The following is a 10,319-nucleotide window of genomic DNA, read 5'->3' as shown; positions in this document are numbered from 1 at the left end:
CGAAGCCTCAGGCACCAGCCTGATAAGAAGGGAGGGTCGCAGGGACGATGCAGAGACCTCCCCACCACACCCCTTCATTCTCAACCCTCCCTCTGCCTGGACTGTGCCCTCTGCCACCAGCCCAGCAGCCACCGGCTCTCCACAGCTCCCTAAGGTGGGCCCTGGCGTTGCCTCTGTGCGAGTCCCGGGCTGAAAGCCTGTTTCTGTACTGAGCTGTAGTGACGGACTCAGCCCCCCAGGTCCCCGTTTGCACATCTGTGGACCGGGAAACAGAGAGGCATCTGGGGTGACAATCAGATAGGCGCTTGGTGAACATTAAGGATACTGCAGGAGCCGGCTGGCGAGAGTCGCGGTGGGGGACTGGAACCCGGTCACGCAGTCACCCCGTCTAATGAAACACAGTCAGAGATGCATCTGGGAGGTGGTGTGGGGATCTGTGAGCAGAACTGGGGGGTAAGCAGGGGTGCCAGGAACTAGGGGCCAGGAGATGACTAAGAAAAAAGACACTGACCGTGAGATGCTGGGGTCTAGTGGGGAGACAGACCTCCCAGGACCACAGCGCTCAGTCCTCCCGGCAGGCATCAGTAACACCACCGGTCCTGAAGGTTCTCCGGGTAGACCACGTGTTAGACGGACACAGAGCAGGTGTGGAAGGAAGAATAGGCCTACGGAGTCTCCAGAGTGGCAAAGGTCAGGCATGGGGCAAGCACTTGGCCCAAGTGAGGGGTTCCAATGTGCGGAGCAGGAGAGAGACAGTTTGCACCACAGAGGTCACAGTGCAAGAGCCTCTCCAGATTGAGAGCGAGGCAAGGACAGACAGCATCAGGTTCAAGGCTCTGGAGCACCATCTGGTTGGCACTGACAAATGGCCTGAGGGGTGGCAGTAACCCAGCACCAAAGGGGTGGGGGGCACAGGGCTGTGGAGAGAGACAGGAGGCGAGAGTTCAGTGGGGCCTGGGGTACGTAGACACGCAGGAAGGGGGAATCCAGAGTGATGGCCTGGTTTCCACCTTGGGGGACAGGAATGAGAAAGTGTGGGCAGGGCGTGGGCATCCAGCCTCCAAGCCGCAGGGGACCGCGGGCCTGGCCTCAGAGGAGAGGGAGACAGGATACAGGCCCCCTCTGACAAGTCCTGGGACGGGACTTCCCAGCCTGTGCGCCCAGGAGGGGTCTGAGAAAGTCACAGGGTGGCTCTGGTGGAGTGAATACAGATGATCTCTGAGAGCCGTCAGTACCAGGCTTTGAAGCATAAGGGGGAAAGTCTGGAAACAGAGCTCCTTCCAGACCCAACTGCGACGCTGGACGTGGATGTATCCCCCCCAGTGGCAAATGCAGCCTGGCTCACTGCTCAGCGCTCCGGAAGCCTGATCCAATCGGACCGTCTATTCCCACTGACTCATCTACCAAAGACTCGGAAAGTGACGGATGTGGGCCGGGGGCAGAAATTCAAAAGGCCCCACGGAGGGCGCGGGGACTGGAGTGATGGCCGTGTTCTGGCCTGATCCGGCGAGCGGGTCCGAGTGCAAGCGGGCGGGGCTGACATCGCCCCGCGAGCACGGCTGGTTGGCACCCCAGCAGCCAAGGGGAGACAATGAGACTGTTTCTTCCTCTGGCGGTGCCACTGTCTTGACACTGAGGGCATTGATGGGCTGGTTACCATGGGAACCTCAGCTGCTGAGCCCATCCCAAGGATCCTAAGGCTCCCTCCCGACAGCTGACGGCTATTCATCCCAATGCTGCGCAGCCCTGGGCGGAGGGCCCTGTGCTGCTGCCAGGTCTTCACAGGCCTCCGAGAGCGGGGTACCGGGGCGGTGGGCATCACAGCACCACGCTGGGTGCAGCTGGGCTGACCTGGAGGCAAACCAGAGGGCCACAGGAAGGTCTTCGATGCATCAGCATAAACCCGGGAGGGGCCCGCCTACCCAAAGTGACTCCCCAAAGCACGGATGAAGATAAAAAGTGTGCGTGGAGGCCCTCCCTGGTGGCGCAGCGGGTTAAAGCACTGCACTGAGAATCTAAAGCCGCTTCCACATGAGTTCGATTCCCGCCTGCCCCGGAGGTGACCACATGGCGTGGCAGACCTCTCCTGACCCGCCCGCTGCTCCCCTCAGCAGTGTACTTCGTCGATCTGCCTGTTCTGCTCCCCACTCTGTCTCTGGTGAAGCCTGTCGCCGCCCCTGAGCCGCTGGCCTGTACCCCAGTTCTGTATGCACAAATAAATAAATCTTTAAAAAAAAAAAAAAAAGTGTGCGTGGCGATGGGTCTATCACAAAACGCCCCGCCGGGAAACTGCTCACACACGCACAAATGCTCATAGCCGGCCTCTGCTTGGGATGGGCCCACAGCTTCCTGCCTCTGAGGGCCAGCACAACACACTGGAACACAGGAGGCTCCTGGCGTGGCTTCTGGCCACAGAGAAGAGGCAGAATTGGAACTGATCTTAGAAAGCACCCAGGAGCAACGGTGGGCTGAGACAACAGGAAGTCGATGCACAAGCAGCAATGGACAGGCCGACGGGAAAAGTCAGGGTGACCGGGGTTGGGAGTTGCAGAAGAAGGACATGTGAGCTGGGTGCGGACATCCTGGCAGACCTGTGGGAGGAGGGAAGGAAAGGAGCTAGCCAGCGGGACTGGGGGAGCCATTCTAGACCCGGAGCACACAGACAGAGCAGGCGAGGGAGGAAGAGCTTGCACAGAACTGGCTGGGGCCAGCTCGAGGCAGCCAGGTGGCGGCAGGAGGGCCTGCAGCAGGGTGGGCAGGTGAGAGTGGACATCACAGGGAAGAAGCAGGAGCAGCTGGAAGCCCGGCAGGAGGCCACCAAGATGGCATCAGGATAGGCAGGATGGGACCGGGAGGTGGCAGAGACCAGGCATCTAGCCCAGGCCTGCGTGAGGCCTTGGTCCTTCTGCAGACAGGTGCCAGGACAGAGGAGACCTGCGGCCGAGGACCATGAGTCTGGGTGCTAATGAGCGGTTTAAGCCACTAAATGTGGCATCTCAGGAAGACCGGAAAGAGTTGTGCCGCCCCCAGAGGCAGGGATGAAAGTTACAAAGCTGATGAGAAGGAGCCAGCACAGATACTCTGGACAGAAGCACCGTGAGCGCGTGAGCACACGAGCCAGGTGGAGGAAGGACAGACAGCGGTCGGCGTGGTCCACGGAGACACCCGTGTCAGCCACAGCCACGGAAAAGCTTTCTCTTCCAGCCTGATGGCGGGGAGGCCGGGAAGAGGTCCATCTGTCAAAGGTGGGGACAGCGGAAGGTGAGTCGGAGGGTGAGGCCTCCAGCCTCGCCTGTCAGCAGTGTGCAGTCTGCAGCAAGTCAAACTTCACTGGAACTGAGGGCTGCCCCCAGCTAAACAGCCGCGTAGTCTGCGGGGTGGGTCAAGCTCCCGGAGAGATGCACCGGCCAGAACACACCCTGGGTGCAAACAACATCAGGGCTGCCGGTCAGAGCCAACACCATGCCAGTCTCAGAGTCAGGACAGCACAACTCAGCAGCTCCCTAGGGGCGGGGCGCTCAGAGAAAGAAGGGGAGATGTGCCAGTCACCTGGCTCAGACTGGAAGGTCCAAGGAATGAATAACTTTTTGGAGGCAAAATCTGTGCATCGCTCGGAGGCCCAAACAAGCCCGTATAGGAGCAGCTACCCTGATGCCACCGAAAGCCCCGGGCTGGGCAGGGGCCTCTGGCGATGCCTTCAGGCTCCCCGGCCCATCAACAGCTCTGCGTCTCTGATTTGCACTCTTCTCTATCAGAGAAATTCAAGCCCTTCCAGAGGCCCAGAGAGCTGAGACTTCCACCCTGCCCTGATTCTGAGCTCCCCTTGCACAGGGCCTTCTGGAGTTCTCCTGGTTCCCAGCGCTGTAGTGCAGCCACCCCCGCCCCGTGACTGTGGAGGGGAGTCCACTCCAATAAGCCCTGTCTGCTAGAAATCTGTTTCCACAGGAATCGAGATGTCAATCAAATGGGAGGCTGCTACAAGCCTCAGCCCCAGCCCTGTCTGCTCCCCCAGCATCCACACAGACTCCCCCGCCCCTCCCAGGCTGGCTGGGCATGTGCATGCCTCTTGGCTCACGGGGTTAAAGCAGGTCTCCTACCCACAATCACTACCAGAGAACTAGGTCACAGGTGACTTGTACGAGGTGGCTTCCCCCTCGTCCTGCCCAAGCGGCCAACACCTGGGTTGGAACAAGTCCTGGTCCTTTATTTAACAGCTGCTTAAGCTCCAGCTGCTTTCTTGATGTAACAACAAGCTGTCTGCAGCGTGACAATTTCCCTCCGCTGACAAGAGTATTTCGCAGGCCCACCTGAATTTGGGGCCAGGTATGTCAAGCTCAGTAGCTATTTTAAGTGAAACTATTTAAGGCAAGTTCAAAATCATTTAAGGCTCTTAGATCTTTGAGGGCCCTGGCAGCCAGCCTGCCTTTTTATGCTCAGACTCAGAACCAACAAATGAGCTCAATACCCCAGGCAAGTCAGAAAGGCCCTGAACCAACAGCACCTTTGTGCCACGCCCAAGATAAGCAACACTCCAGGAGCTGCAGACAGAGTTGCCGTGGTAAGAAGGTCTTGTCTTTTCCACGTAAACTATTGGCTTTTCCTGGGAGTCACCAAGGTCACAGGTGATAATAATGTAGGCTGGATGATTGTCAAAGGGCTACAGGTTAGCATCAAGCCACCTCTGCCTCTGGATGACGCCAAGGAACAGCCTGGCTGACAGAGATGACAGGGCTGGGAGGCAGATGGCTGGGCTCTGGGTCCAGCTCTGTCCACATAGCCCTGGGGTCAGCAGTAAGGATCTGTTTCTCTAGGTCACCATTCCTTGGCAGCGCTCAGCCCAGCCCGAGGTCTAAGGCTTCTCGCCCAGGCCCAAGACACCTGTATGACCACAGATGTGCTTCAGGGGATCTGGGAACCGTGGTGTGTACATGATGTGAATCTTTTTCTCCCCCTCTTTGGAGTCTTGGTAACTTTTTAAGATGTATGTGTGTGCACAGGTGTGTGTGTACAGGTGTGTGTACAGGTGTGTGTATAGCTGTGTGTGTACAGGTGTGTATGCAGGCCTGCGTGTACATGTACCTAGGCCCGTGCACATGCATGTGTATATGCAGGTATAATTCTGATACAAAGACAGGTGTGAAAAGCTTAAAGAATTCTCGGCAGAGTCCTTCCTGGTGGTATGGTGGTTAAAGCGCAGCACTACAAAGCGAAGCGAGCTGCAGCCACTTCCGCAGGAGCGCCACCCCCGCCAGGGAGGGACCCACCTGGCGTGGCAGACCTCCTGTCTCAGAGCCGGCTGCTCTCCTCAGCAGTGTGCTTTGGTCAACCTGCCTGTTCTGCACCCCACTCTGTCTCTGGTGGATACTCCCACCCCATACCTCTGGCCTTGTAGCCTGGTACTTGTTTGCATAAATAAATAAATCTTTTTTAAAAAGAATTTTTACATGTAAATATTTTATTATAACTTAGAAGTTGAGCATCTCTATCACCATCCCCATCGTCTTGACACTTATATAAAATCATAATTTATCATAATTTATTCTGTTTTACTTTGTGCCAATTATTTATGGGGGGGTGAGTTGGTAAAGACAAAGAAATGGGAACCCTAGCGGAGATATTTATTTAAGATTGAAATTTTTAACTCAGAGTTTCTGGCTCTGACCATTCTGGACTGAATATAAGCCCTTCTCCTTTTTTTTCCATAAGAAAAGATAATGAGAAACACAGCTCTTAATCAAAGCAGGGAGATTAATTTTTTTCTATATGCATATTTGTTTTTAATTATTTTAAATGTTCTTACATGTTCATTTTTATACATTTTTATTACTTTATTTTATTTTATATATTTTACATCATTCTTCATTTTCATACAATGGATGCTTTATCCTCTAGTGTATAGTCCCCGTGACTCTCCCACCACTCATTCACCATCACCGAGTCCTTTGAGCTCTTCCCACCCATTTTGATGCAGTTTCCTCCTTCTCCGCCTCCCAAAGAATGTTTCTGGCTTATAGTTGCCTGTTGATTTCGATTTTTACTTTGTTATAATGACTTTTAAAAAAAAGGAATTTTAGGGCCCTCCCTGGTGGCACAGCATTAAGAAACTAAAGCTACTGCACCATGAGTTTGATCCCCGCCCGCCCCTGAGGTGACCCACAGGGCGAGGCAGACCTCTCCTGACCCGCCCGCTGCTCCCCTCAGCAGTGTACTTCTTCAGTCTGCCTGTTCTGCTCCCCACTGTCTCTGGTGAATCCTCTCACCGACACTGCACCTCTGGCCTGTACCCCAGTGCTATATGCATAAATAAATCTTTAAAAAAAAGAAAAATTTTAGGCATGTACCTATATAGGTGTATTAAGAATTAGAACACTGCTGATAATGTTTAAAATTCCTCTCCAACATTTCTTTCCCTTCCCTCCCTTTTAGAGACTATAACCTAGTAGAATATGATGGGGGTCCTTTCGGCCCATGCTTTTTTCTTTTTATTAGATGTGCACACATTTATCAATAACACAGAACTTCTCAATGTTACCTAAACACCATCATGGTGTACATCTGCAACTTGCCTTTTTCCTCAACATTATTTTTGAGATCAAAAGATATGCATGCTTAATTGGTTAATTCCATTCTCATGACTGTATAATATTCCATGGTGTAACACTTTGATTTATTTCTGCATTCTTCTACTGAAGGATACTTAGGGTGTGTTTCCCTTCATTGAAAAAAAAAAAAATGCCTTGAGAACATTCCCTGTGCACTTGGGCAAGAGTTTCCAGTAGAAGTCTAGATGTGAATGTGCTGATGCAATTCAGCTTCACCACGACTGCCAAACTGCTCTCCAGAGTAGATTTATCCCCATTTCCACTTCCGCCAGAGGCATCTGAAAGCTCTCACTGCTTTACATCCTGGCTAATGCTTGATACTAACACGTGTCCACAGTGGCCAACCTGACAGGTGTGAGATGGCACCTGATGGTTGCCCTGAGTTGACCTGCCCCAGGAACTGCTAGGAAAGCAGTCCCTCCTTGGGCTCTCTGGCCATCTGGATTTCCTCTCCGTCGAAACCCCAATCATATACTTCCCCATTTTTCTGCCCTCTCTTGGTCCTGTTTGTACTGGTAAATGCAGTAACCTCTGTACCGATCTGTTTGTTACACACTATAAATGCCTGTCCTAGCCTAATACTTGCCTTCTAATCCTGGGATGGTCCTTCGTTACATAGAACTTTTACTGAACACATTAATCTCTACCCATTTAACTGGTCGTTGAGTAGCTTGTTTAAGAAGTCCTTTCTTCCAATAGCATCAGCATTCCACTACTGTTAATTCTAGAAGTGTCTATCCATCTGGTCTTCCATTCTCTCTGGGATAAACTGTTGTGCCTGTGGTATGGGGAGCTGCCTGTTACCCCAACAGGAGAGTCTCTTCTTCAGTACCTTTCATGGCATTACCATCCTCCCCTGGCCATTTGTTAACTCTTCTGCTCACACGTACCAGTTCCCATCTGAGCCCGGGCTTGAGTCGACTCCACGGATGGGTGGAACCCTCTGGATCAATGTCAAACGTTGGGATCACCCACGCTTATGCTAAGATTTGCTCTCTGCCAGCACACACTCCCTCCTGTTCCTCCTTTCTCAGAGTCATCCCAGGTATCCTGGGCTCTTACTCTTCCACAGGAAATTTAAAATTCGCTTGTGTGATTTCATATTCCATAAAAAAATCTCCTGCCGACACCTCAACTAAATTACACTGAACTGGCAGATGAATTGGGGGGGGGGGGCCTGGGATAATCAACCCTCCCATCCATGCATATCTCTTCATTAGTCAAACCTTCTTTTTTTCAATACTTCTTTCAAATATTTTGTAATGTTCTCCCTGAACATCTCACATTTTTTTAGATTTATTTCTTACACCTAATAGCTTTTACGCCAGACTGAATTATAATTTTGTCTCTCTTCTGAATGTTGCTGTTATGTTGGTAACTACTGTTGGTCAAGCAACTCAACTTAACTCTTATTAATTACAATAGCCTCTAGATTCTCTTGGATTATCCATGTCAATCAGTCATGTCATCTCTCAATAGTGACATCTGACTCTTCCAAAAAGTTTTTCTTTTTAATGGTGTGGCTTTCTCTGAAGGCTCCAGTATAATGACGAGTGAAAAGATGGGCAAAAAGGGGAGTATTTTGTCTTTTCCCTGAAATGCATATTCTTCAGTGGCAAGGATCCAGAGTCTGTATCCAACTCTGAAAGAGATTCATGATTCCAGAAAGGGGGTAACCAGCAGTCTAAATGACCTCAACCACGTAAACGAAACAGAATCAGGTATGAAAGAAAGTGAAACAGCCAAGCCAGAAGCTAAGGCTATGCGAAGACCCAAGGCAGTGAGTCAGAGCAGGTACCAAGCCTACCTCTAATTGCTCTTTAAGGGCTTGGGGAGACTCACACAAAGAAGCCCTTAGACCAGGGGAGGGTGCAGGAGACAAAGAGCAGGGAGCCTCATTGTCAGAGGTGACACACACACACTGTGTGGACACCAGAGGCTTCCATCCCTTGCTGCACCTCAGTTTACTCATCCATAAATCAAAGCTAATAATATCTACATCTTATTTATGAGTCACAAATTCTCCTGGCGGAAAAAAGCAAATAAGGTTTTTTAAGAGTTCTGATTGAGTAGGAGAAGTTGGAAGGCTCCAGGCCTTTTCCACATTAGCAGGGTGCTGGGGGAGGTGGGGGAGAAAAGCTGCATTGGGGATAGAGCACCAGGCCCCCCTTGAGTCATACAAGACAGGCCTCCCTGAGACAGCGCCTAGCCCCAACTGGTCCCTCAGTCTGTGACTGCAATGTCACCCCAGCTCCAGGCCTACTCAGCCAGTGACCTGGCTGTGTGGAGTCCACCCTGGCTGCACTGCCCAGAGATAGGGAGACATGAGACACTGACTCCGCAGATACCCCAGATGGAGGGGCTGCAGGCCAGGAGGAACTTCTCTCCCACCGGCAAAATGAAGACCGCAGACTGTGTGCAAGATTCAGCTGGGTGAGTGTGACAGAACACTTTCAAAGAGCAGACATTTTTGACTCCCAGGGACAAGAAATGGTGTGTGTGTGTGTGTGTGTGTGTGTGTGTGTTGGGGGGGGTGGCTGGGTCAGGCACACCCCTCTCTCCTGCAGTGTCTGGGGAGCTCACAGTTCAACCTCTGCTCCCCTCTGTTCTGTAATTATAGGAGCTAGAAACCCAGGCGCTTTGTAACTGACCGTGCAGTTAAAAGTCACTTTTAGCTAAAGACAAATCTCTGGGCCACCTGGGCAGAGCAGTGAAGTGTGGCAGAAGCCGGGGGGCCCTGGGAAAACAGAAGCATTGAATGGGGATGCAGCCCTGAGGAACACGCTCTTCAGTCTGGACCATCAGCCAGGCAGATTTAGGAACTACAGACAGAAACCAGCCCAGGCTCCCCAAAGGCAAATATTAAATCACAGGATGTCTGAAGAGACTTGCCTGGCTAAACTCTCTATGTCCAAAGGAGTGGATCCTCGCCACACGCCCTGAGCCGCCTGGAGGGGCACAGTGCCCACGGCAGAAGCTACTTTTCCGGAAGGCCACACATTTCACGTTATTGGCATCTGAGCTGGACTCCGGATGCAGACAAAATGGCATTTATATTAGGGCCGTACCACACTTTGCTGGCTCGGGTCATGGGTAATGATGAAACTAAATTTAACACTGCCTGGCACTGGGCTTGAGTTATGTGTCTGAGCTTCCCTGTCACTTCACCGGCTCCTCTGAAAGAGTAGTTTGTAGGACATTTGTTACGTGCACCAAGAGGTTCCCTGGTGGGACCACACACTTCAGCCTGCCGAGCCTGCTCCACTGACTGTAAATCAGGGCGGTGCAGAGCCCCCACGACCCCCACCCCCCACCCCCAGCGGCGATGCCACCGGCTTGGGGCAGGAAATAGAGACCTTCCTTGGAGGTCCTTTGGAGTTATGCCTCCCTGCCTAGGGCTGTCCTCTCTTGCTCACCGACAGCGCGAGTGACATCTGAGGCCACCAGAGGTCTCCAGGTTCACGGGCCAGGGTCACACCCCCCCCTCCCCTCCCCGCCTGTGCTCTGCTGCCACACAGCACTGAATCATCCGGCGACCGCACGCAGAACACACGGCCACCGTCCCTACAGGTGAAGATCAGAAGAAGTAACTTGGCCAAGGTCACACCACTAGTTCCCACTAGTACGCAGAGAGCTGCCATTTCAGCCCGCGGCGGCAGCAGCTCAGAAACAAAGCAGTCAACGGGTCCCTGGGGAGACTGGAGTGGGGGGGGGGGG

The sequence above is a fragment of the Condylura cristata genome, unplaced genomic scaffold, assembly GCF_000260355.1.
Source record: "Condylura cristata isolate star-nosed mole 26May11 unplaced genomic scaffold, ConCri1.0 scaffold00035, whole genome shotgun sequence".
Classification (NCBI taxonomy): domain Eukaryota; kingdom Metazoa; phylum Chordata; class Mammalia; order Eulipotyphla; family Talpidae; genus Condylura; species Condylura cristata.
The sequence above is the reverse complement of the archived record's forward strand: the minus strand, read 5'-3'. Positions refer to the sequence as shown.